Source organism: Staurois parvus, unplaced genomic scaffold (genome assembly GCF_062004578.1).
Source record: "Staurois parvus isolate SC_StPar_1 unplaced genomic scaffold, SC_StPar_1.0 ptg001822l, whole genome shotgun sequence".
Classification (NCBI taxonomy): domain Eukaryota; kingdom Metazoa; phylum Chordata; class Amphibia; order Anura; family Ranidae; genus Staurois; species Staurois parvus.
The window spans coordinates 183,822-209,819 of NW_028319618.1; positions in this window are offsets into that span (position 1 = coordinate 183,822).

The window sequence follows — 25,998 nt, forward strand, 5'->3', positions numbered from 1 at the left end:
TGATTGCTTTTACACCCATATAGGATGTAAAAGCAATCATTTCTCTTTCTCTCTGTCTGCATTCTAGGACTCATTGAGAAGTACTGAGTGAGCTGTGATTGGTCACAGCTTGTCACATGGTACAAGGCTGTTGTGAATAGCCTTGTACCATGTGACCTCTGTGATCATTCACAGATTTCACACGTAGTAAGCAATGATGTCACAAGTGACATCTTGCTCACTACTTTGCATGTGATCACTGATTGGCCAATCAGTGATCACATGATCGGGACCTCGTACAGAGGTCCTGTCCGACAATCGGTGTTTCACTGTGTCCGGAGGACACAGCGGGCACCGGATCGTGGTGCTGCGCGCTCCCAGGGAGCGCGCACAAGCAGGGTGCGGGGAGGCCGTTTATAAACGGCCACCCGACCCTGCAGTGCCACCGTCTGGCCGTTTATATGCAACGGCCGGTCGGGAAGTGGTTAAGAATATTTGACAATATACTTTTTGTAAATGTTATTACACATATCTTTTTTGTGTTGTAGAATATAGCTTACAGTCATCACGTATCTCCCTGAAGAAGAGAATCTGTATCTCGAAATGCGTTGGATGCCTGACTGTTATTCCTTACAACCACTATTGTCAACATACATGCTGTAATTCTTTTAAGTCTTTTGGCTAAATAAACTTGTTAATCTCTTAATATATATAATTATACTTGGCTCTTTTTTCAGTACAGCCATACAGTCCTACAATCTCTTTTGGCGAAACAGAACCTTCATATTTGTTTGAAATAGGGATGATAGCAGTCCAAATATTTGTAACACCTCAACATATATACACTAGATGAAACATGTAGGACGTAGCTTCTGTGCACTGACATTGTGACTTTACCTGTTTTCATGTGAGTTGCAACGTTTAGTTTTATGTCAATATTTCCAAGAAAGTGAACCCTAGGAGAAAAAAAGGAGGGGAGATATTGACCCTATCTCCAAAAATTCAAATAACACAGCAAACCATAAAGAGAACTTTGGGTACTACTCCCAAATTAAATGTAAAACAGTAGACAAAAAAACATTAAATTGAATTTAAAAAAACCCAAATCGTTATCCCATAAGACCCTTCTTAAATAACAATACAAACACACTAAAAGCAATTAAAATTAAAAAAAAAACAACATTAGCCATATGACCACTCAATATTGCATACAGTTGTGCTCAAATGTTTACATACCCTGGCAGAAATCGTGAAATTTGGCATTGATATTAAAAATATGACTGATCATGCCAAAAAACTGTCTTTTATTTAAGGATAGTGATCATATGAATCCATTTGTTATCACATTGTTGTTTGTCTACGTTTTAAATCGTAATGATAACAGAAATAACCCAAATGGTCCTGATAAAAAGTTTACATACCCTGGAATGTTTGGCCTTGGTACAGGCACACAGGTTAAAATGGCAATTAACCTCTTGCCGACCGCGCATAGCCGAATGACGGCTTCACCGCGGCCGGCCAGTTCTGAGTGGACGTCATATGACGTCCTCCCAGAACGCGCTCTCCTGCGCGCCCCAGGGGGCGCGCACCCGGCGATCTCCGTGATCGCTGTGTCCTACGGACACAGCTGATCACGTGATGTGGTGAAAGGCCGATCCCACCGGCCTTTTACCACGTGATCAGCGGTGTCCAATGACACGCTGATCACAGGGAAATGCAAGTGCCGGTTCTCGGCTGCACTTTCCTCACGCTGTCAGATCGTGAGGAAAGTACTGCCGAGAACCGGCAGTTGTCAGAGCGGGGATCGGCACCGATCATCAGGGCACTGATGATCAGTGCCCTGATGATCGGTGTCCAGCAGTGACACCCGCAAGTTCCGCCCAGCAGTGCGCCCACTAGCCCCGCCCACCCGTTCCCAGCAGTGCCCCCACCTGTGCCCAGCAGTGCACCCACCTGTGCCACTCTGCAGTGCCACCTACCTGTGCCCAGAAGTGCCACCTACATGTGCCCAGCAGTGCCACCCACCTGTGCCCACCCACCTGTGCCCACCAGTGCCACCCACCTGTGCCCACCAGTGCCACCCACCTGTGCCCACCCACCAGTGCTGCCCACCAGTGCCACCCACCAGTGCAGCCCAGCAGTGCTGCCAGTCAGTGCCACCAGTCAGTGCCCAGGGGTTGTGCCAGTCAGTGCCGCCAGTCAGTGCCCAGAAGTGATGCCAGTCAGTGCCGTCTATCAGTACCCATCATCAGTGTCACCTATCAGTGCCGCCTATCAGTGCTGCATATCAGTGCCGCCTATCCGTGACCCCTAATTAGTGCTGTCTATCAGTGCCGCCTATCCGTGCCACCTCATTAGTACTGCCTATCAGTGCCCTTTAGTGCTGCCTATCAGTGCCCATCAGTGCCGCCTATCAGTGCCCATCAGTGCCGCCTCATCAACGCAAATCAGTGAAGGAGAAAAAATACCTGTTTGAAAAATTTTATAAAAGAAACAAATAAACTTTTTTTTTTTTTTCAAATTTTTTGCACATTTTTTAATTTATAGCGCAAAAAGTAAAGCACCCAGTGGCGATTAAATACCACCAAAAGAAAGCTCTATTTGTGAGAAAAAAATGATCAAAATTTCATATGGGTACAATGTTGCATGACCACGCAATTGTCAATCAAAGTGCGGCAGCGCTGAAAGCTGAAAATTGGCCTGGTAAGGAAGGGGGTATAAGTGCCTGGTAGGCAAGTGGTTAAAGTTTAATTTCCCAGATCTGTGGTTTCTTAAATTGCAATTAGTCTCTGTGTATAAATAGTCACTGTGTTTGTTAGCTTTCACGTGGATGCACTGAGCAGGCTAGATACTGAGCCAAGGGGAACAGAAAAGAACTGTCAAAAGACCTGTGTAACAAGGTAAATGTGTCAAGCAACATTACAATGTGTCAATCAGTGTAAATGTAAAATGAACAACATGAATATTAAACACTTAAATATAAAATATAACAATAAAAATAATTAGGTGAAAGCTCCTCAGAGACACAAACAGCAATAAAACCCTAAAAAAGTTTGCAAACTTTTCCATTTCTATTCAAACGCAAGCTTACTGTAGTTTGTAAAAAAATTACCTTAATTGAAGCTTTCATTTTAAATTGCAAGATGTTAAACAACGTGCAACATATTGTTTTCTATTACTCCTAGATTGTAAGCTCCGAGGGGCAGGGCCCTCCTAACCCTCTTGTATTGAACTGTATTGTTGCTGTATTGTCTCCCGTTATATTGTAAAGTGCTGAGCAAACTGTTGGCGCTATATAAATCCTGTATAATAATAATAATACTTGCAAACTACTTTTAGTTACAGTGCAATGTGCTTCTACTTGAAATATAGATTGCATACAGTATACTTTGCAATCTCAGGTTGATTAAGATATTTAATGGATGTACGGTGAATAAGATGTGTTGAAAGATGCTAAATAGTAAGTCTTTGACCTTGTTCAATATTTAATCACTGTTCTGATAGAAAATAGCCTGGCTAAAGCACAGTGAATACCCATGAGTTCAACACAATGCTATACTTGTCCAGACATACCTAGCAGTAAAATGTCGTATGATAAGTCTCTGGAGCACTCGCATTGTAATTAGGTGAATAAAATAGCTGAAGAGGTTTTATTCAGTATCGAAGTATTTTAATAAGTACCAGAGGAATCACTGACTTCAATTAATTCCTTAAATGACAGCATCTTTGGGTTTCACAGAGAGAATTAAGCTTACAATGTTATTTAACTTTCAGAAAACATAGCTGGCATGAATGACACTGCCATTGATATGGGCAAAAGTAACTGAAATCCAAGCCAAGTTATAACTAGGGCTCGACCAGATAATGGACATCTGGCCAAAGTATGATTATAGTAGCAAATCAGGGATTCATATCGGAAAACTACCCCAGTCCTGACCAGAGAGATAGACCTGGATATTTAAGGAATAGCTTCTCAAAGTGCTGACAAGGAACAGTGGCACCCAAAAATGTATTTCCAGTTTCTTTTGCAGTCAAATTTAAGAAACCCCAATATATGTTTGCTATGTGTTTCCATTTACACAGCAAACCTAAAATAATAATAAAAAATATCCTTACCTTTTAAATGTTTCTTATGAGTCATAGACGGAAAGTATTTCTAAACAAGTTCAGTATGAGTCTGCCCCACTAGAAAGGCTAAGAACAGGCTGAGTTTCTTCTCATGAACATACAATAGAGAAGCCCAGCTTCTAAGACTGCGTTTCCTGCATGCTGCATTTGTACGGGCACAGCAGTCCATTCATTTGAAAGGGTTGCGATACCTATGGAAAACGTAGGGAAAAGGTCCCTGCACCTTTTCAAAACTGTACCTACAGGTAAACTGCATAGTGCTTTTCATGCACCCGAAAATACTCAGGAATTAATGGCATCCTTGCAGATCTACTAAAGAGCAGCGTGTTTTGCCTGCGGGTGCGGGGACAATTTCCACACATTTCTGCACCCACATAAGTGTAAACCTAGCTTGAATCTTTACCCCTTTGTACTGTTCTGGCAGATCTCATTATCAGTTGTAAACTATATTTGAGCACAGTCTATCCTTTCAGAGTGCAGGGTTTATTATGGAAAACAGCTCCCCAGCCTCCTCATAAACAAAGAGAACTAAGTCATTTTTTCACTGCTGAAGTTACCAGAAAAGAGCAGAAAATGTTTAGCAGCATTGTTTAAATATTTTTTTTAGTTATTCTATAAGAACGAGAACATGTGACAAATCTAAAGTAGGTCTTATCCCAATTTGACTGCAAAACTAGAAATACATGTTAAAGCAGCCTTTCTCAAACTTTTTTTACTTCAAAGAAGCCTTGAAATAATTTTCAGGTCCTGAGAAACCCTTGTTAATGACCACAAAGAAAGCGAGATTCCCCAACAAACACCTGACAGTTGATCTCACCCTTCACTGCTTTACTTAAAAAAACTATTTTAGGGCTCGTTCACACTTGACTTTATTCCTAACTCTTGCCAAATACCCCTATAGCGTTTGACAGGCATTAGGCGTTTGGGAAGCGTTTTTAAGCGCTCCCCAAACACCCTCTGCCCTGTTTTGAGGTATTTGATAGGCGTTTTCCAAGTGTTAAAACTGCACCACAAACGCCTAGAATGAAGTTAAATGGTATTAACACTCCACAAACGCCTTGCAACCGCAACGCAAACGCCTGCCAGGCATTTGAGGAGCGGCACCATAGACTTTAATGGGAGGCTTCAACTCCTCCTGACTGGACATGAGGCGTCAGTTTTTCCGCGATGCAATGCTAACACTAAGTTTCAGTGTGAACAGAACTGTGTGCAGCCATGTGCAGAATTTTCATAGGTGTTTGAGAAGCATTAAAAATGCTTCTCAAACGCCTGTCTGACGCCTGCTTACAAAGCTAGTGTGAACGTAGCCTTATAGTATTGATGTCTGTACCTCCATTGGAAGGAACTTCCTGCCTCAGTGACTACATATTAAGTGAAAAAATCTCCCAAATAGCTGCAGAAACAGCAATAAAGTTTCTTCCAAAAAAACCTTTCAGATGGAATTGGACAGCAGAGTAGTATTAAATCCAACACCAGAAATATTATATATTGCAGCTTACCAATCTTTTTATGGTGGCTGTATTCATTTTTTATTTAACCTTTTTTCCTCTGTTTTTAACTGGTGATCTGGACACCTGTATTATGGTGCCTACATTCTGGATGAAGAATGGCAACAGACACACCTTAGGACAGCAGAACTGTTATTCTGGGGGAGGGGAGTGTTAGATGCCCTAGCAGATTTAAATACAACAAACAGAAGCTAAACTCCAGCCAAACTTTTTAAGCAGTTACAGCAACAGTTTTTTTTCCCTTTTGGGATAACATTTTACATAAATGAATAAAATAATATCATTGTAAACACCCCTGTCTGTGGTAAATGGGTTGTCTCAACCCTCTAGCTGATACATCTGCAGGACAGCTTGTTCTTTTGAAAAATAACTGGCAAGATCACCAGGTGAAAATAAAAAAGAAAAATTAAAAAAGATTTAGGTTGGGCTACTCTGTTTTCTAAAGTGTGGGATATGATACTGTTGACACCAGGGGCGGACTGATCATTTGGAAACTCGGGCACTGCCTGAGGGGTCAGTAGGGGGCCCCATGAGATACCCCTGGTACCTTTTTCATAGGCTTTTTTGAGTTTGGGCAAGGACACAGGGGCCCCATGATCCCCTATTGCCTGGGGGCCCCATGAGTTGTCAGTCCACCCCTGGTTGACAATTGTTTTAAATATGAGTGATGCTTGATCGGTTCAGCATCTAAAAGAGGGACCGAGTCCAGTTAATAAAACGGGTCCTCATTTTTAAGTAACATTTCTCTCTGGTGCCTGGCAACTACAACTAGAGTGAGCATATACTGTGGGAGAACAAGCTAACCCTAGTTACTAGAGAGCCCAAGCTATTTAAACTTTAAAATGTATCCTCCTCTTTGATCTCTGGTGGCCAATTTGGATGCCTTTATTAGATGTTGGCTTTTTCAGAGGAAGGGTATCCATGACTCACCAGGGGGATCTGCATTGGATCTGCACCCTGAGTAATTAAAGCGGAGCTGCACCCAAAAGGGGAACTTCCGCTTTAATGCTCTGTCCCCCACTCCCCATTAAGGATTGGCACCTTTGGGGAGCGGGTACCCGAATTTGACAGGTACCTGCTCCCACTTCCGCTGTGATCACCTAGGTGATCAGAAGCAGAAGTTGTCCTCCCACACTCCTTCTCCGTAGTCTTCTGGGATGCGTGATAGGTCCCAGAAGACTACGGGGCCATTCACAAAGCGCAGCACTTCTCGCGCATGCACAGTGGGCACACTAAAGATGCCGGTGCCAGGGAGAGAAGATGGCTGCTGAAACCAGCAGTAGTGAGGACACCGCTGGACCAAAGGACAGGAAAGTGGCTATATTTTAAAAGTCAGCAGCTACAGTTTTTGTAGCTGCTGACTTTTATTTGTTTTTTCAGCTGGAACTCCGCTTTAAGGAGGGAGACTGTTCAAAGACTGAAATGGTAAAATTAATAAGCACAACAAAACGGTATAAGGGTAGTGGAAGACATGAGATGGTAGTCCCCTGATTTGGCTGATTCCAGCTGTATCAAGTGAAAATCTTTTATGTGTTGGAGGTCCCAAAGCCTGGCACTCAGCAGTTGTCTGGGTAATAACCAATCACACAGGTTAAAAAACTTTGTAAATTGCTATTAATCCCCACTGAGAAAGTGATACTGTCAGTCTCATCTCCACTTCACCCCTCTCGTTGAAACCACTTGTACGCTCAGTTTATAAATAATGTGATACATTTACCTGTAAAGGCTTGACTGCAAATTTTAAACATTATGATCACAAGTGATTCATAGCATAGACATGGCAAATGTTATAGTTAGTGCATTTTGGAAAAACAATGTACAATGTGATATATACGGCTTATACTTTGGTGAATATAGTATATTGTTGGTTGAACTGGAAGGATTTGTGTCCTTTTTTCAACCTTACTATGTAACTATGTAGTTATATAGGTTGTGTACCTTTGAGAAGAGAACAGCTTTTATTATGTAATTTTAGGCAAGGCTTCCTTTTCCAGTCTATTACTTTCTCTGCATATAATGTCTGTTTCACCCTGGGCAAATAAGAGAACCATTTCAGCTTCACATAAAAGTATGTATACGTAATAATAATCAATTGGCAACAGGTTGTATATGGCTCTGCCCTGCCTTTCCCACTTCCAGTGCTTTACTATTGGCCCAACATGTGGCGTGCTAACAGCAGGAAAGGAATTCTCTAAAAAAAACTGAAGCTATTTAGAGACACCTTTAAGTGCCAGCCCAAATTATAGTTTGGTCATCATTACTGATGCACTTTAAATGTACACTCCAGGAGACATTGCTGATGGCAGATGCATCTTGGAGACTCTCCGGACCTCCTGCATACAGACACTATGCTGAGTAGCCTATTATACCTACTAGGTATACCACCAGAGAAAGAGGTCAGGCCCAGAGATATGAAAGACTGGTTGATCTCATGACTTCTCAAGAAAACTTGATGACAGTGAGGAGCTAATGTTCCTTAAGAGCCTTGAGGAACCAAAGCACCACCAGGTGGAGATTAGGGCCGTGGGTCATGAACTACAGTGTCTCCTTTATTCCCTGATATGCTCCATCCACATTCCCACCAGTACCCTCACCAACTCCCTTACCCAATTTTCCTCAAGGCTACCCACCTACATCTCATTTTTCTGCTCCATCCACATTCCCACCAGCACCACCACCAACTTTTACCTGTTTTCCCAAATTTTTAATCTCCTGTCCCAACCCAACAACATCACTATTCTGCCAAAATTTCTCCACCCCCTTACCAAACTCCGTGTTATCCCCATAGCTATCTTAATGTTCATCCACCTCTCCCCTTCCATGCATTCCTTATGAAATTCCCCCTTTCCTGCCCTTGCAAGCACATTTCTTTCCTGTTCCTGCAAGTATATCTTCCCTGGAAATAAACAGGGAAATGTATGTTCATGCCCCTGACTCCTCTCCACCAGAATATAAAATCCTAGTTTCTTGTTTAAAAATTCATCCTTGCTGGGGCATGGTTTGGCCATGCAGGAGTGAGGACATGCATCCTGAGAGCCACTGTCCACTTGGGGCTATATACAGCTTCACCGAGCACGGGAGCCACCAATCTGACCTTCCATCATGCCGGGGAAGCAGTGGGTGTCGTCTATACCTGCCCAGACACTGCACACCCACTCTGGAGCCTTGAATTTTTACTTCACAGGGAACCCAGGACCACGCTTAGAAGGATCCAAGATGGCATCGGACTACCCTGTGTCTACAGCCGCCTCTTCAGCCGCTGCCTCTGATCCCGGGGACACTGTCAGCTCTGCACAGGTATACTGCATTAGCCCAACTCTCTCACATACCTCTACACAGCACTCCATGGCAGGCTCAGTGTTAGACGATCTTACTGGAGACTGGGACATCAAAAAACATATCATAGACATTTCTACCAAGGCTGATATGGTTCAGCTGATTGCTACAGTGGAATCTTCATTTAAAGAGGCTACAGATAAAGTGAGGGCTGAGACTACAGCCATAGGCAACCAGTTGAAAGCTCTAGAAACAACTCAAGAGAACTTGTCCCACACTGTGGAGAAACTGGAGGACACTTCCCGTAAGAATGACACCATGATAGAGTCATTTTACTGCAGCTAGACAATTATGAAAATCATGAGAGAAGGCAGAATTTACGTATCCGGGGCTTACCCGAGGCCACTCATGTGCAGGATCTGGTCTCCACTGTCCAAAGGCGCATAGGGCCCAACTACCACTGCCTCAAGATGCCAACAAACCCCAGGATGTTATCTGCAAGGTACATAAGTAAGCGGATAAGGAGGCCATCATGTCTGCTATGTGCGGGAGGCAATACATTGAGTTTCATGGAGTGCGCCTCCTACTTCTCCCTGACTTATCTAAATGCACTCTCATGATTAATAGAGCTCTTGGTCCAGTATTGGCGGTTCTATGACAGGAGGGGGCAATCTACTGCTGGGGCTTCCCCTTCCACCTTACCTTTGGGAAATCTGCAACCCTCTGTAATAAAGATGGCCTGCCTAAATTTCTGGAAACATTGGATCTCCCTCAGTTGAACTTCCAGGATTGGCGCTCCACAGGAGACATACCCATCCCTCCCACAACACCAGGAACACTGTTATCCAGCTCCCCAGCACTCCCATTGTCCTCAACGCCAATGGAGGGGTGCATCCTCTGCCTCATCTTGACAGGAACTTTGACAACTCCCCAGAGTAGCCTTTTTTTTTTTAACACTGCCTCATGTGAGCTCTCTTGCCTTGTCTAGTCCTCACAAGCCTGCTTTTTATACTTCGGGGATGGACCTACGGGGGATTTCTTGATACTTCGGTGGCACATGCCTATGTTCTTCTATGCAACTGAGAGGCACTTTGTCATCCCACACTTTTCCACTCATTGCTTCTTCCCTGGAGATGCCCATTTTCCACTTTCCCCTTCCCCATTCCCACACCAATGGAGGACACTCAGGAGATCTCACCCCAACATTGATTATGTTACCCGCTTTGTTTTAGTCCGTATTGGTCTACCTGCTCCTGCTTAGTTGTTACTCTTAGTCCCACCTGCCTCCTCTACATGGTCAGTTACAAATAGGCCTATCTGCAACATTTCATACTATAGTCTACAGTCTACAGGAGGGCCCCGATGTCTACCTCTCGAGGTACACACCTGGCCTCTCCTCTTACTTTGTTTGATGCTGGTGATTTTCTGCAGTGGTTTAGCAGTGTTGTCCAAAGTGGGTTCCACGGAACCTAAGGGTTCCACAAGAAGCTCCAAGTGTTCCGCAGAAAGAATTTGGAAATATTTGAAAATTTCTTTCCAGAAATACTTCCCAAACCTGGATGTTTCCGGAATCGAGTGGGTGCTCAATCCTTTCGTCAAACATGAAATCATTCTTCTCGAACCAGAAGCTGAAGAAAACCTCATCGATTTGAAAAAATGATCTGGTGTATAAAAATCTCTTTGCTGAGAAAGGGCTCTCAGAATTCTGGATATGTTTGAAAGCTCAATATCCGCTGCTTAGCATGGAAGCGATTAATTGCTGTTGCCGTTCGGTAGCTCATACCTTTGCGAGCAGTGGTTTTCAGCATTGACGGAAATGAAGTTGAAGAAACGAGAGAGTCTTCAAATAATCAATGAAGAAATGCGTGTGAGCTTGTCCACCAGCAAGCCTCGTTTGATCTGCGATCACAAGCAAGCTCACGCTTCCCATTACATTTCATAATTCATAATTGGCTTCTTATGTATGTATGTATGGCTATGATGCTCATAGCATACTACGATTCTTATGCTACAATTCTCATATAATCAAGTTCATGACATGCTATGATAGAATTGATGTTTATATATTTCTAGACATCATTTTCAATGTAAATTTCCCATTATACTAGTATTATAATAAATGTTGTTAGTCTTAAGTCTTAAAAAATGTACCTGAATAAATATTACTGATCGCATTAAAAATGTTTTCACTCCGGGGGAGGGGTGGGGTTCCGCGACAATGAAAACTTTTTTCCGGGGTTCCGTGGACTCACAAACTTTGGACAACACTGGTCTACCTGGATGACCCCACTCATACTGAACACTCTGAGAGTTTGGAATCAGGCTAATGGAAAGGGAGAACTTGCTCCTCCCACCTCACCTTTAACGCCACTAGCTGCTTCCCTCCTGGGGAGAATATCTCCTTTTTCAAAACCTGGGGTAAAGATGGGGACACTACCTGCTTGAAATTTGTCATGAGATGACTTTTACCTCTAGATAAGCTGCGAAGTTCCTATGGAGCACTCCCCATGGACTCCTGGCACCATAGGCACCTAAAGCGCACCCACATGATTCATTAACTTCTTTTGAATCTATGTGTAAGACCCCTGGAGACTCTAAGCATCTGCTCTCACAAATGTATAAATGCCTGCTAGCTACCCACTCCCAGACCACTCCCTACTTTATAAGAGAATAGGAATCGAAATTGGGACTGGAATTTACACTGCACCAATTACAAAAAATAGTTAGCACTAAGATCCAAGACTCTCATTATAAATGTTTATCCTGTTGGTACAAGACACCCTCACATTTAGCTAGGATTTTACCGGTGCTGACCGCAATTGCTAGAGGGGTAGCTCCCAGGAATTTACCTTTATGCATGATGATGGCACTGCCCCAAAATTCAACAGGGACATCACACCCTGGATTAAAAAAACTACACTTAAATCCATCAAATTCACTCCTCTTCATTATCTATTTCATGCTACCCCCTCTTCTCTTAAGTCCTACAAATGTAGTGTTACCTTACATCTTTTGAATGCCAAAAGCCTAAAAACTAAATTTTGGAAACATTCCCATTGTCCCACCTTACAGGATTGGAGGCAAAAGGTAGAGAGGATAAGGTAGGCAGAGCGATGGGTATAAACTATTAAAAATAACCTTGAGAAATTTCATGATATCTGTTCTGGCTGGACGTACTACTCCATGAAACTGGATAGCCCAGACTGTACTGACTCCTGAATGTTGAAGCCGGTAGGGATTCTCACTGGTGATGTTTCATAACTATATATTATTGCAGTTACTTGACAATGCATGCCCAGCAAGGTACTTAATCACCTACCATTTGACTATACATAGACCTTTGGTCCTTCAACCTTTTTTACAGTTGCAAGAAAAAGTATGTGAACCCCTTGGGATTACGTGGAGTTTTGCATGAATTGGGCATAAAATGTGCTCTGAACGTCATCTAAGTTACAACAATAGAAGAACACAGTCTGCTGAACATAATACTACACAACAATTAGATGTTGCTATGGTTTAATTGCACATAACATGTAAACATTCACAGTGCAGGGAGGAAAAAGTATGTGAGGCCCTAGCTTAATGACTTCTCCCAGAGATAATTGGAGCCAGGAGTGAGCCAACCTTGACTCCAATCAGTGTGATGATATTGGATGTGTTGCTGACAGCTGTCCTGCCCTTAAAAAACACACCCCTGTTTTGGGTTTACTGGTTTCAAGAAGCACTGTCTGATGTGAACCATGCCTCGCAGAAAAGAGCTCTCAGAAGACCTACGATCAAGAATTGTTGATTTGCATGAAGCTGGAAAGGGTTACAAAAGTATCTCCAAAGTCTTGATGTTCATGTATCCATGCTAAGACAGACTGTCTACAAATGGAGAAAGTTTAGCACTGTTGCTACTCTCCCTAGGCGTGGTCGTCCTGTAAAAATGACTGCAAGAGCACAGCGCAGAATGCTGCATGAGGTAAAGAGGAATCCCAGAGTGTCAGCTAAAGACCTACAGAAATCTCTGGCACATGCTAACATTTTTGTTGACACATCTACAATAAGGAAAACATTAAACAAGAATGGAGTACATGGGAGGACACCACGGAGGAAGCCATTGCTGTCCAAAAAGAATATTGCAGCACGTTTGAAGTTTGCAAAAGAGCACCTGGATGTTCCACAGCACTACTGGCAAAATATACTGTGGACAGATGAAACCAAGATTGAGTTGTTTGGGAAGAACACACAACACTATGTGTGGAGAAAAAAAGGCACAGCACACCAACATCAAAACCTCATCCCCACTGTAAAACATGGCAGAGGGAGCATCATGGTTTGGGGCTGCTTTGCTGCCTCAGGGCCTGGACGGATTGTTGTCATTGATGGGAAAATGAATTCCAGAGTTTATCAAGACACTTTGCAGGAAAATGTATGACCATCTGTCCGCCAACTGAAGCACCGCAGAGGATGGGTGATGCAACAGGACAATGACCCAAAGCATACAAGTAATTCAACAAAACAATGGCTGCAACAGCACAGAATACTCCTTCTGGAGTGGCGCAGTCAGAGTCCTGACCTTAACCCGATTAAAATGCTGTGGCATGACCTTAAGAGAGCGATTCACACCAGACATCCCTAGAATATTGCTACACTGAAACAGTTTTCTGAAGAGGAGTGGTCAAAAATTACTCCAGATCGTTGTGCAGGTCTGAGCTGCAACTACAGGAAACGTTTGGTTGAGGTTATTGCTGCCAAAAGGAGGGTCAACCAGTTATTAAGTCCAAAGGTTCACATACTTTTTCCTCCTTGCACTGTGAATGTTTACATGTTATGTGCAATTAAACCATGGCAACATCTAATGTTTGTGTAGTATTATGTTCAGCAGACTGTGTTCTTCTATTGTTGTGACTTAGATGACGTTCAGAGCACATTTTATGCCCAATTCATGCAAAACTCCACGTCATCCCAAGGGGTTCACATACTTTTTCTTGCAACTGTATGTGCAAATTTCATGCTTTACTTATGTTTGGAGCAGTTTTCACCTAGTGATTGCAGTTGCCTTAATTTTTCTTACTATGGCTTCGGCCATTTTCTTAGTTTCTTTTCACGTCTGTGCCCTGAATTTTACTCTGCACTTTGTTTACCGGCACCAATAATATTCCATCCTGATGTAATGGCTGTGTTCTGGTATAAAATGATTACCCTTTTGGTGCTCACTGGTCATGTGCAGAGATATAGCTCCTGCATGACTATTGGGTCCTTAAATAGTATATTGTATGCCTTTCCCTGCTGTCCATATCTGCGGGCAGCTGGGGAAATGGCATTAGAATATATGGGCACAGATCCTTTGTCTCTGTATACTTTGTCTTTTTTATTGTATTTGAAAGTAAAAAAAATTCTTCCTTGCTCTCCTGGGTTTTAGGATGATGCTGTGGAGTGATGTTTACCATAATTAAGCTGTCTGTACTGTGTTTAAAAATATACTATTTTGTAGTTACTTGTTCAAAAAAGTGTTCTGGTTTTAGGAGGGTGCTGTGGAGCAATGTTTGCCATAATTACCCTGTCCGCACTGTGTTCATAGTTCCTCTGTTATTGACAAGATTTGAACACTGTCCAAACAAATGTTTAAAAAGTTAGAAACCACCCTACTACATGTCCAATTGTGGAATAGCTCAGTTTGTGTGGGGACAATTATTTTGTATCTTTGTACAAATTTTGTAGAATTTTCCTACCTTTCTACATTTTCAAAAAAAATTAAAAATTCCAAAACAAAAAAGAAAAATTTCTAAACACATGTGTGTACTGCAAATACATTTCATGCAACATGTGTGCCTTTTTTTGTTGGGAGGTGGATGGTGTGCAGAAATGCAAAAAAATTAGAAAAACGCATTCAAATTACTATTTAAAATAACTTACTACTGCAGTGTGGTTGTGAGTCTTTCCACCGCTGGAATACTGTTCATAAAGAAGGTGTCCTGACTCTCCAAATGCCAAGAGAGTAACCAAAGCCACTCATCGAAATTGTAAGGAAAGAAAATTGGGTATAAGTTGGTAAGTAATAGAATAGGGAATCTGATAGATTTATTATGAGTGTCATAGACACTCCAAATTAATTCCCTTGATCTTGCACACAATTGTCGCTGAGGCTGAAAGATTCATGTACCTGTCGGGAACAGGTACACAGATCTCTTGCATGGACAGAGATGGCAATGAGGTTGGAGTACAAAAATTAAAGGGACTTCACACAGTGGATAAACGAATGAAAAGTGAATAAGTTAATAAAGGGCAGCTGCTAACATCCAACACAAACACTATAAATAGTAAGTGTATAAAACTAAAAATAGATACTGTAAATGGTGTAGCATTGCCAATCCAAAAAAGAAAAGATATGAAAAGAAAAAAAAATTGTGCTACAGTACACCTCCCACTGGGTGTTAGCTCTATTCAATCAATAATATGTGCCACATGTATAACCTTGCGACAATAGAGTAAACCATATGAATAAAAATGTGCTGTGATTCAAACTTGTCCACTATCAACCAAAATGAACAATAAGGTGCTACAAATCACTTCCCTCACTACTAGTCTAAACTATCATTGATAATGAAAATAAGGTGAAGCAAATATTAAACACTGTGTGCCAGTCCATAAAAAGTCCAAAGAAACTCCATGTGCTTAATAATCTATTGGGACTATAATGCTCCTTCCACCGCAATGAAAAATAAAAAATAAATACAGTTTTTTGTGACAATGTGCTTGGTGAACATAAACTCCTTTATAAGTCTATGTGATCAGTCCAGTGAATCCACTGCTGCTCCCCCTCCACAATTGCATTCACCACAATTATTTGACCTTTTATAATAAGCAAGTCAAAAATCACTCAGGTTAAAGATCTTCACTCCTTAGGTTTCCAGTATTATACAGGTACGATATCCTCCGATTCGATGATCCCTTCACAGTGCAGGATAAAATCCTTCTCTCCTCCTCCGCAGATACGATAGAGTGTAATATTAAAAGAGGGATGCTCCCATAGTGCCCATAGACCATAGACCAGGGCTTAAAATTTCGAGTCTAGACCTACTAGCCAGGCACAAACCTTACTCGCCACCAGTTGCCCCACCCAACCTTGCCCAGGTCCACCTCCAATCCCACCCCCAGCCCTCATCCCTTAACAAAATTACATTTTTCTTTAGAATAAAGAGTCCAAAATATAAAAAACTTAAATTATAACATATCTTTATTATGTCAATTTAAAAATAACAGCAATAGCTTAATAGCAATAGGGTGCAATCAAAATATCAAGTTACTAAGTAACTTAGCACAAGGGAAAAACATCCCCTTCATTTTGCTCTCTGTAGATGCAGAAAAAGCATTTGACGGGGTCAGCTGGAATTTTATCAATGCTACCCTGGCTCTTGTAAGTTTGGGGACCAATATAATGACATGGATTGGAGCTTTATATTCATACACTACAGGCACCTTCCGGGTCAATGACTCTATCTCTGCATCCTTCTTGATAAGCAACAGGACATGTCAAGGATGTGCCCTATCTTCTTTAATTTTCATATTTTTCTTAGAACTGTTCCAACACACCATCAGAGCAAATAACGCAATAACTGGACTTAAAACTGCTAAGCTCACCCATAAGGTCACAGCATATGTCAAGGACCCTATCTAGTTTATATCTTCCCTCCTGCCCGCAAACCTCCTTATCAGTCCTGCTACAAGAATTGGAGAGATATGGGGAGCTTTCCATGGACAAGATTAAATCTGAGGCCTTAAATGTTACCTTGGCAACTCGAGCAGATGAAGCATAATTTCCCATTCAAATGGTCCTCATCCCTTAACAAATAGCTAAGTACATTAATCTCTGCTAATTTGAAATTTACCTTCAAGTTGTATTTCCACCCTCTGACCAAAACCATTAAATCAGACCTCCATAAATGGAACTAGGAGTTGTTTACCTGGGTTGGTCTTAATATTGTCCTGACACAAGGCAGTGCAGAGCAGGCCTCGTGTCCCCCAAGGTGGTGGAGAGTGGGCCTCGTGTCCCCCAAGGCAGTGTAGAGTGGGCCTCGTGTCCCCCAAGGTGGTGGAGAGCGGGCCTCGTGTCCCCCATGGTGGTGGAGAACGGGCCACCCACTCCATCTGTGCTTGCCACAAAGGGATTTCCCCACTCATTTAGCGAGTGGGTGAGCGGAAATTTCAAGCTCTGCCATAGACAATGATGTCATCCAGCATCCTCACCCCTTGGTTTAGTTTAACCTCCCTGGCGGTATGATTATTTCAGATTTTTGGTGCTGAAAGCGGTACCATTTTTTTGCATGGAAATATGTATTTTTTTTATTGTAGGCTGTAATTTTTAGGAAAAACTCACTGAAATCTGTCCGAAAAAGAGTCTAGTAAACATCCCGGGTATGATAAAATTTGAAACACAAAATCATAAATTATAATTTAATAATTAATCATAAAAATAATATAAAAATAATAAAATATTTAATTCAATAATATAATCAAACCAAAAACACTGAAATGTGAAATATAGCGCCAAGTTCGCACATTGCTGAGCTCAGTCGCAAAATCGTTTTCAGTTTCTGATGACGAATTTCCCCCACGAATCATTATCACTCAATTCTGTAAGTGGTTCTGATTTACTATCGCTGTTCTCTAGCTGATCTAAACTGCTTTTGACCTAAAGGGACACTTTTTGGACGCCATGGACATTTCTCAGTTTCCAGGCAGAAAGAACAGACAAAATGCAGGCAGGGCGCCGGACAAAGCACTCGGGACAATATGTATGTGAAATAGGTTGAAACAGCAATGTTTTACTGTGTAAAATGAAAAAAAAAAAAATGACATTTTTTAAAATTTTTAAATTTCCCGCCGCCGGCGGCGCCCGTACGTCCCGACGTCACAGGGACAGGACACAGAAGCCGGATGCCGGCATCGGCCGGATGAGATGGCCGGGGACGCTGCAGGGGACACATCGTGGGAGCGCAGGGTAAGGTAAGTGAAGAACACATGCCGGAGCAGCGCCGCATGGTATTCCCGAGTGTAGCTCGGGGTTACCGCTTTTGGTACTGAAATGTTACCCCGAGCTACACTCGGGAATACCGCCAGGGAGGTTCAGGTGTTGACCTGAGAATATCCCATTCGACAGATGAATAGGTGTGGGGGGTTGCTAAGATGATGCTGAACTTCATCTTATAGCAACCAAAGAGCTCTGTGACACTGTAAATATTACAAGCTTTGTGTGTATGAGGAGATTATTAGGGACCAAATACCCTTTCTGATGCATCTGCTCCAGGTCATGAACCAACATAAAAGGTATACACTGCTCATATGAGGCTATTGTAACCATGCCTTGACAACCTGAGAACCATCCCCATTCATTCCTGGAGGTAACACAAATTTGTGCCTTACTTGAACAATCCTAACAAGTTAACAGTTTATTTGAGACTGTTGGCACTATACTTTTCAGTCCCACTATAATTCCCACATTCTGAAATTTCACCTATCACCCTTTGGGAAGCACATACACCCTCTATCCACAGTACCTGTATAAAGCTAGCATTCAGGGTTAAAAAAAAACAGAAATAAAACTGTCTCCAGTGTCTGGAATGTGACTTTCAATCAAAGGCGATGGCCTTCAGGGCCAGCCCAACTGCTGCTAACATTCAAAACTGCAGATGAAACAAGACTTGAATTAGATGCTTTTCTTACTGTAAAGACATGGCATACAGGCAACTCCCGAGTTGCTAGGTTAAACATAAGTTCTATATAAATGGTAACAAACAGAACACCCTTTTAGCTGTTAGACTCAAAGCAATGGATTCAGACTACAAACCTGTTAGATTTATGAGGAAAACATGGCTTCACAAGAAAATCAGTTAAGCATGATTTCTATAGCCACCTGTTGCAAGTGTACTCAGCTGTGACCTTTTACAAAATCGGAGGAGCTGTTTGGCCACATCTCCCTTCCAACCCATTCCAGTGACTCTAGAAGCAAGTTAGGTCAACCCAGTGTTTCTCAACTCCAGTCCTCATGGACACCCAACAGGTCATGTTTTCAGGATTTCCATTATTTTGCACAGGTGATTTGATCAGTTTCACTGCCTTAGTAATTACCACAGCTGTTTCATCTGAGGGAAATCCTGAAAACATGACCTGTTGGGGGTCCATGAGGACTGGAGTTGAGAAACACTGGGTCAACCTAATATGTCCAAAGATGTCTTGCTAGATATCAAAGGTTAAAAAAAACAAGTGCCTGGGCCTGGACACATTTAACCACTTGCCCTCCTGAGGATTTACCCCCCTTAATGACCAGGCCTCTTTTTGCTACTTGGCGCTGCACTAATTCAACTGATAATTGCGCGGTCATGCAATGTTGCACCCAAAGGAAATTTACGTCCTTTTTTTCACTCAAATAGAGCTTTCTTTCGGTGGTATTTGATCACCTGTGCGCTTTTTATTTTTCACGCTATAAACAAAAAAAGACCAAACATTTTGAAGAAAAACGATATTTTCAGCTTTCAGCTATAAAAAATATATAGTAAACTCAAAGTTAGTTATAAATTTAGGCCAAAATGTATTCTGCTACATGTTTTTGGTAAAAAAAATCCCAATAAGTGTATATTGATTGCTTTGTGTGAAAGCGTCTAGCGTCTACAAACTATGGTATAGATACTGCAATTTACGCCATTTTTTTGCTATACAGCGCTGCGCTAGTTTAACGGTCATACAATACGGTACATAACTGAAATTTACCTCCTTTTTTTCCCCACAAATTGAGCTTTCTTTCGGTGGTATTTGATCACCTGTGCGTTTTTTATTTTTTGCGCTATAAAAAAAAAGACTGACAATTTTGAGGAAAAAAAACAATATTTTGGACTTTTTACTATAAAACATGTCAAGTAAAAAAAAAATTAAAAATCAAATTTAGTCATAAATTTCTGCCAAAATGTATTCTGCAACATGTCTTTGCTAGAAAAAACCCCCAATACATGTAAATTAATTGGTTTACATGAAAGTGATAGCGTTTACAAATGGCGGGAAAGATACTGGGATTTTACATTTTTTTTTATACTAATAATGGCGGCGATCAGCGACTTATGGCGGGACTGCGGGACTACGGCAGACATTCTGACTTGGGGGAATTGACTTGGGGTCACTGACATCCCCAGTGACACCAATACAGTGATCAGTGCAAAAAAAACCCCACTGACACTGTACTAATGGCACTGGGGAGGAAGGGGTTAACTTTATTATTCAGTGAAAGGGTTAACTGTGTGAGGGGAGTGTTTTACTAGGGGGCGGGGGTGTGTACTGCACGGAGACACACTGATCCAGACAGATAAACTCTTCTGTCCCGATCAGCGTGTCAGGAGCTGTCAGGGAACTGACAGAAAGCACAGCTACTGCAGCTGTGCTCTCTGTCAGTGATTGCCGCTAATCGCCAGGACATAGCCAGTAACGACCGGCTGTGACCCGGCGACTGACATCTGCGGCCATGATCGGCGGGACAGGTAGGGCGGCGGCGCACCTCGCGCGCGCCCCCTACCTGTTTTGAAAACACAAGTTTTAAAACGTGGTTTTGCCCAGCCGTGCCGCCCTGCCAACATATTTCTACAATGGCTGGGCGACATGTGGTTAAAGCCAGATACTATAAAAAAAATGCTGACCAGCCTGCCCCACTGCTGACTAATTCCTTCAACAGTATGTATGGCCATAAAGGACAGAAACTTTGTTGGACACCACCTCATTGATTTCTAAACTGCACACAGATGCTACTTCATGATCCAATTACAGACCAATTTCCTTTCTTAAAGTGGTTCTAAAGCCTTAAGGGTTTTTTTTACCTTAATGCATTAAGGTAGAAAACCTTTTGTAGCAGAGCATGTCCCCTCACCCCCCTTATATTTACCTGAGCCCCATCTCTATCCAGTGCTGTGCATGAGAGCTCTGGCTCTCCCAGCCCTGTCCCTCCTCACTGGGCATGAGTGATAGCAGCAGAAGCCATTCACTCCTGTCAAGCCCCTCTGTCTGTATCAATAGACGCAGACAAGGTGGCTTATGAGCCAGCCCACACGAGTGCCCTCATAGAAAGTGCCTTTCTATAGGGGCACAGGGCTGGGGAGAGGAGCCAGGAGTGCTGGGGGAGGGGGGTACCCAAGAAGAGGAAGCTAGGGGCTGGTCTGTGCAAAACCATTTCAAAGAACAGGTAAATATAACATGTTTATTATTTCAATTAAAAACAACTGAAGTTTTTGCTGACTCTTAACAACCTTAACTTTGTATACATGTAACATTTATTAAAAACCGAATAACAAAAAAACCCCAAAGCTTTAATATCACCTTCCCCTCAATGGCTTTTTCAAAAGCCCCCAACCCCATAAAGCAGGGGTCTCCAAACTTTCTAAACAAAGGTCCAGTTTACTGTCCTTCAAACTTTAGTGGGGCCGGACTGTGGCCAGTGGGAGAAGAACATGTCCTGGAGTCAGTGGGAGTAAACAATACCCCATCATTGGTATCAATTAGAGTAAACAATGCCCCATCATTGGTGTCAATGGGAGTCATAGTGCTCCATCATTGGTATCATTGGTATCAATGGGAGTCATAGTGCCCTATTATTAGCATCAATAGTGCTCCATCATTGGTGTCAGTAGGAGGAATAGTGCCCCATCTGTGATATTAATTGAAGAAGTAGTGCAGCATCATTGGTCTCGTGGGAAGAATAGTTTATCATTGTCAGTGGCAGGAACTATGGCACATTGATGCAGACAGTGGGAGGAATAATGCCCCGAGGGCTGGATAAAAGCAAGCAAAGGACCATATCCGGCCCTTGGGTCACAGTTTGGAGATCACTGCCCAAAAGCAAGAAAAAGATTTTTAAAAATAAAGCTTTTGAAAAAAACAAGAAAAGAAACTTACCTTAACTTGGTTTCAATAACTTCTGGGCTGTGTAGGTGATATGAGTGCTTGAAACCCTGGGGGAATATGCTCCAACCTATTTAAGGCCCCAGATTCTGAGTGCATGTCTTTTGTCACTCACACCTTATGAAAGCATTGGAAGCCAAAGTCGAGGTAAGTATTTTTAAACATTTTTTGTAAATAGCTTACATTTTTTAAAAAGATTTTGGAGACCAAATGTCTTTGGTGGTGGGAGGCTTTTAGTAAAGTTTACCTTCTATTTTCATGATTGATCCACTTTAATTGGGAGTCTGTTTACAGTGAAAAAAAGTCTCATCTTCAGTGCTAATTCTATGGCAGACCTTTGTAAATCTGTCTCACTTTGTTGGCCAGGAATCCAGGGGCAGGGATCACAAATGCACTGAATTTGTGAAACAAGATACAGTCTGATATGTTTCTCTAATTTGCTTGACACATGCTCTTCAGAATGTTTTAGCAAACTAAATGTGACAGCCCAAATGTGTTCAGCTGTCAAGGTCCTACCTTTTCCCAGAGGTTATGTTTCTCCATGTGCTGGCATCCATGTTGGATTTCTGCAGAGCATGGTGGGAATCTTTTATGCCTTCTGGTCTCTGAGGTCCATCCCCCAGAGGGGTGTGGCTGATTACATATAAGCCTGTGGTCCGCACATGCCCTTTGCACTTGTGTCGTGTCTTTGTGTTGCTATAACTCTGTTCTGACGCTCGTGACTCTCCTGGAATCTGACTCGGCTTGTGAGCTGACCATTCTTTGTGTTCTCCTTTGATCTGACCCTCCGTTGCTGAACTCGGCCCGTGACCCGTGATTCTCGTCTGCTGTCCTGTACCGTTTTGTCCCATTGTTGTCGACCCGGCCTGCCCGACTACTCTATTGTCTTTTCCACCAGCTCACGCCATTGGCGGCGGCCATCACCGCAACTGAGGTGTCTCGGGGGCCACGACCTGGTTCCTGGCTGCGTCAAGTCCATCCCCACCATCAGGGGCCCTGGTGAAGGGCAGCCTGGGACTTAGACTCCGCGCCCTGGGGGACTTCGGTCTGTGGGTGGTGGTTGTCGCCAGCCAGTGCGTTACATTGTTATTAGGCCTGCCTGTCCGTTCCTCAGCTCCTGCCCTGACATCAGCTAGGTTTCACATGTTCTTTCATTATGGTTGACTACATAGTACTTTTTTAAAAAAGTTGACACTACAATTTCAATCTACTTGATTAATGAAATTAACTCAATGATTTGTCTTTTTTCCAGTGTTTGTCTGCATTGTTTGTACTCATCAAATCCACTTTATAACTGTCATACCAAGGTGTCAAGATTCTTTATATGAGGAAACAAAAGGTTTTCCATCTTTTGGAGTGTACATTAAATATTTTCTTGCTAGTTGTTTTCTCCAATTGTCATACTTGCAAGTACACTTCTGTCCCCTACACTCCACTGAAACTGCCTTACTCAAACTCTCCAACGACCTGCTAACCGCCAAAGCTAATGGCCACTATTCAGTGCTTCTACTCCTTGACCTCTCTGCGGCCTTCGACACAGTCGACCACCCCCTCCTCCTCAAAAAACTACACTCCCTTGGCCTCAGAGATTCTGCTCTCTCCTGGCTCTCATCCTACCTGTCACAACGCTCTTTCAGCATTTCCTATAATGCTACCACCTCCCCCTCACTCCCCCTCTCTGTTGGGGTCCCTCATGGCTCTGTCCTCGGGCCCCTTCTCTTCTCCATCTACACCTCCTCCCTTGGCCAACTCATACACTCTCACGGCTTCAACTACCACCTCTATGCCGACGACACACAAATCTATCTCTCAACCCCCCACCTCACCCCCTCGGTCTCCGCCCGAATCACACACCTACTGAGCGACATATCAGACTGGATGTCGCTCCACTTCCTTAAACTGAACCTCTCCAAAACCGAGTTTCTTGTCTTCCCCCCAGCCCGGACACCACCCCCCATTGACTTCTCCGTCACATCCAACAACGCCACCATCAAACCCGCCCCGCAGGCCAGAGTACTTGGTGTCATTCTGGACTCCAACCTATCCTTCCAGCCCCAAGTCCAATCTTTAACAAACTTGTGCAGACTCCACCTCCGCAACATCGCCAAAATATGCAACATCGCCCAAAATACACTACTGAAACTCCCTCCTCACTGGCCTGCCTCACCGCCTCCACTCTTCCTACCACTACATCCCCCACAGCTATCTCCTCCTGTACCACTATCCCCTCCCTCCTAGATTGTAAGCTCGAAAGAGCAGGGCCCTCAATCCCCTCATGTTTTGCATTGTATTGGTATTGTTCACATGTTCTGTCCCCCTTTGTAATGTACAGCGCTGAGCAAACCATTGGCGCTTTATAAATACTGTATAATAATAATAATACACGCACTCAACAATGCATTTTGTTATATTCCACTATCTAAAGTATATAACAATCAGTTATGTACTGCAGTGCAAAATATAAACTGTCTTTGTTCTATTTAAAGCACTATCGAATCTTCATCTTTCATTTCCGTAATGCAGCCAGACTGAATATAAAAATTTTTTTTATTTTACTTTACTGTACTTTTACTTCCAGGCAGTTAAGGGAAATTTCTGTTTGATGTACTGGTGCCAGATGGAAGAACAATGTTATATATGGGGAAAGAAAGGCTGAAACCACCTTAGGAAGGAAGGTGGCTCTAGGACTCAGTACTACCTTATCTTTGTGTAGAAAAAATACACCCTTTGCAGAGCTGATTACAACATGGAAGGCAACCTTGTAAGTGAGAGTGGAATATAAAAATCGTTATGGGTTCAAAAGGTGGTCTTCGAAGTACAGACAGAACCAGGTTTAAATCCGAGGAGTCACAGGAGATTTTACAGGAGGGGGATCACACAAGAAACACCCTGTACAAAAGTCTTGACCAATGAATAGGAGGATAGCAGTTTTTGAAATAAGACTGCAAGGGCTGAGATTTCCCCCCTGATGGTACTCAATGCCAAATGCTGATCCAGCCCTGATAGTAAAAAAAAGTCATCATTAGTTCCACAGAGTGTTTCCTGGGGTGAAATTTCTCCTTCTTTCCTAGATTTTAACAGCATGAGAATTACTGAATCAGAAAGACCTCTGTTTCTGAAGACCTGGGCTTCAATAGCCATGCTGTTAGAGCCAGCAACCATTACCAGAGTGATAAACCATTCCTTGAGATAGAAAAACCCACAGGGTATCTACCATAGTTTGTTTAGGTCAGAGTACCACATCAATCTAGGCCAATTCAGAACTATAAAAATCACTGGAATGACCTCCATCTCAATCCTGTGGAGTAGACAAATTAGGAACTCCAACAAAGGAAAGACTTATATCAGTCTGTACTGATTTCATGGAACCACCAGAGCATCCACTGCTTCTATCAGAAGATCTCTGCTTCTGGAGTAAACCTGTCCTGATTTATTCTGGAGGCCAGAAGGTCTAGATCTAGCATCCTTCACCTGAGACACAGGTTCTGAAGCACTGCTGCGTGTAGGGACCATTCCCCTGAGTTCAGACACTGCTGGCTGAGATAGTCTGTCTGCCAATTGTCTTCACCTGGAATGTGATGTAGCAGCCCCCTGACCGTCGGAGGTGTGGTGGTGATCCCCAGGGACAGGGTGGGCTGACATTTCACCTCAGGGTGCAGGTTACTAGGTGGGATGTGGCCAGCTGTAGAAAAATGGATGCCAGTCAATCTTAATGCTCAACAAAAGTGAGTTTTTTGCTCACACAAAGAAGATTTAGGGAGAAAAGGATAAGGTCACAGGACACCCTAGAACAAGCAGATAAGCAGATTTCTAAAAAACAATTAGAAAAGTAGACAACAGTACAGAAAAGAGCATTCAGCCTGGGTTCATATATATATGGTGCGGTATATCGCATGTGATTCGCACAGGAACCGCACCGCATTCCTGTGCAAATCACATGCGATTTGTGTTCAGTGCAATTGGGGCTGTACATTTTGTATAGCCCTAATAGCACCGCACCCGCACCAAAAATGTGCAGGACCCTTTTTTTGGTCCGCACTAGAATCAGATCGCATGGGTATTCACACCTATGAGATCCGATTCTGCACATCGCACGGCGTTTTGCGGACCGCTCTCGGGGTGTTGTTAACAAACACACCTGCACCGGTTCGCATGAACAAGGTGCGTAATTCGCATAGAAAATGCT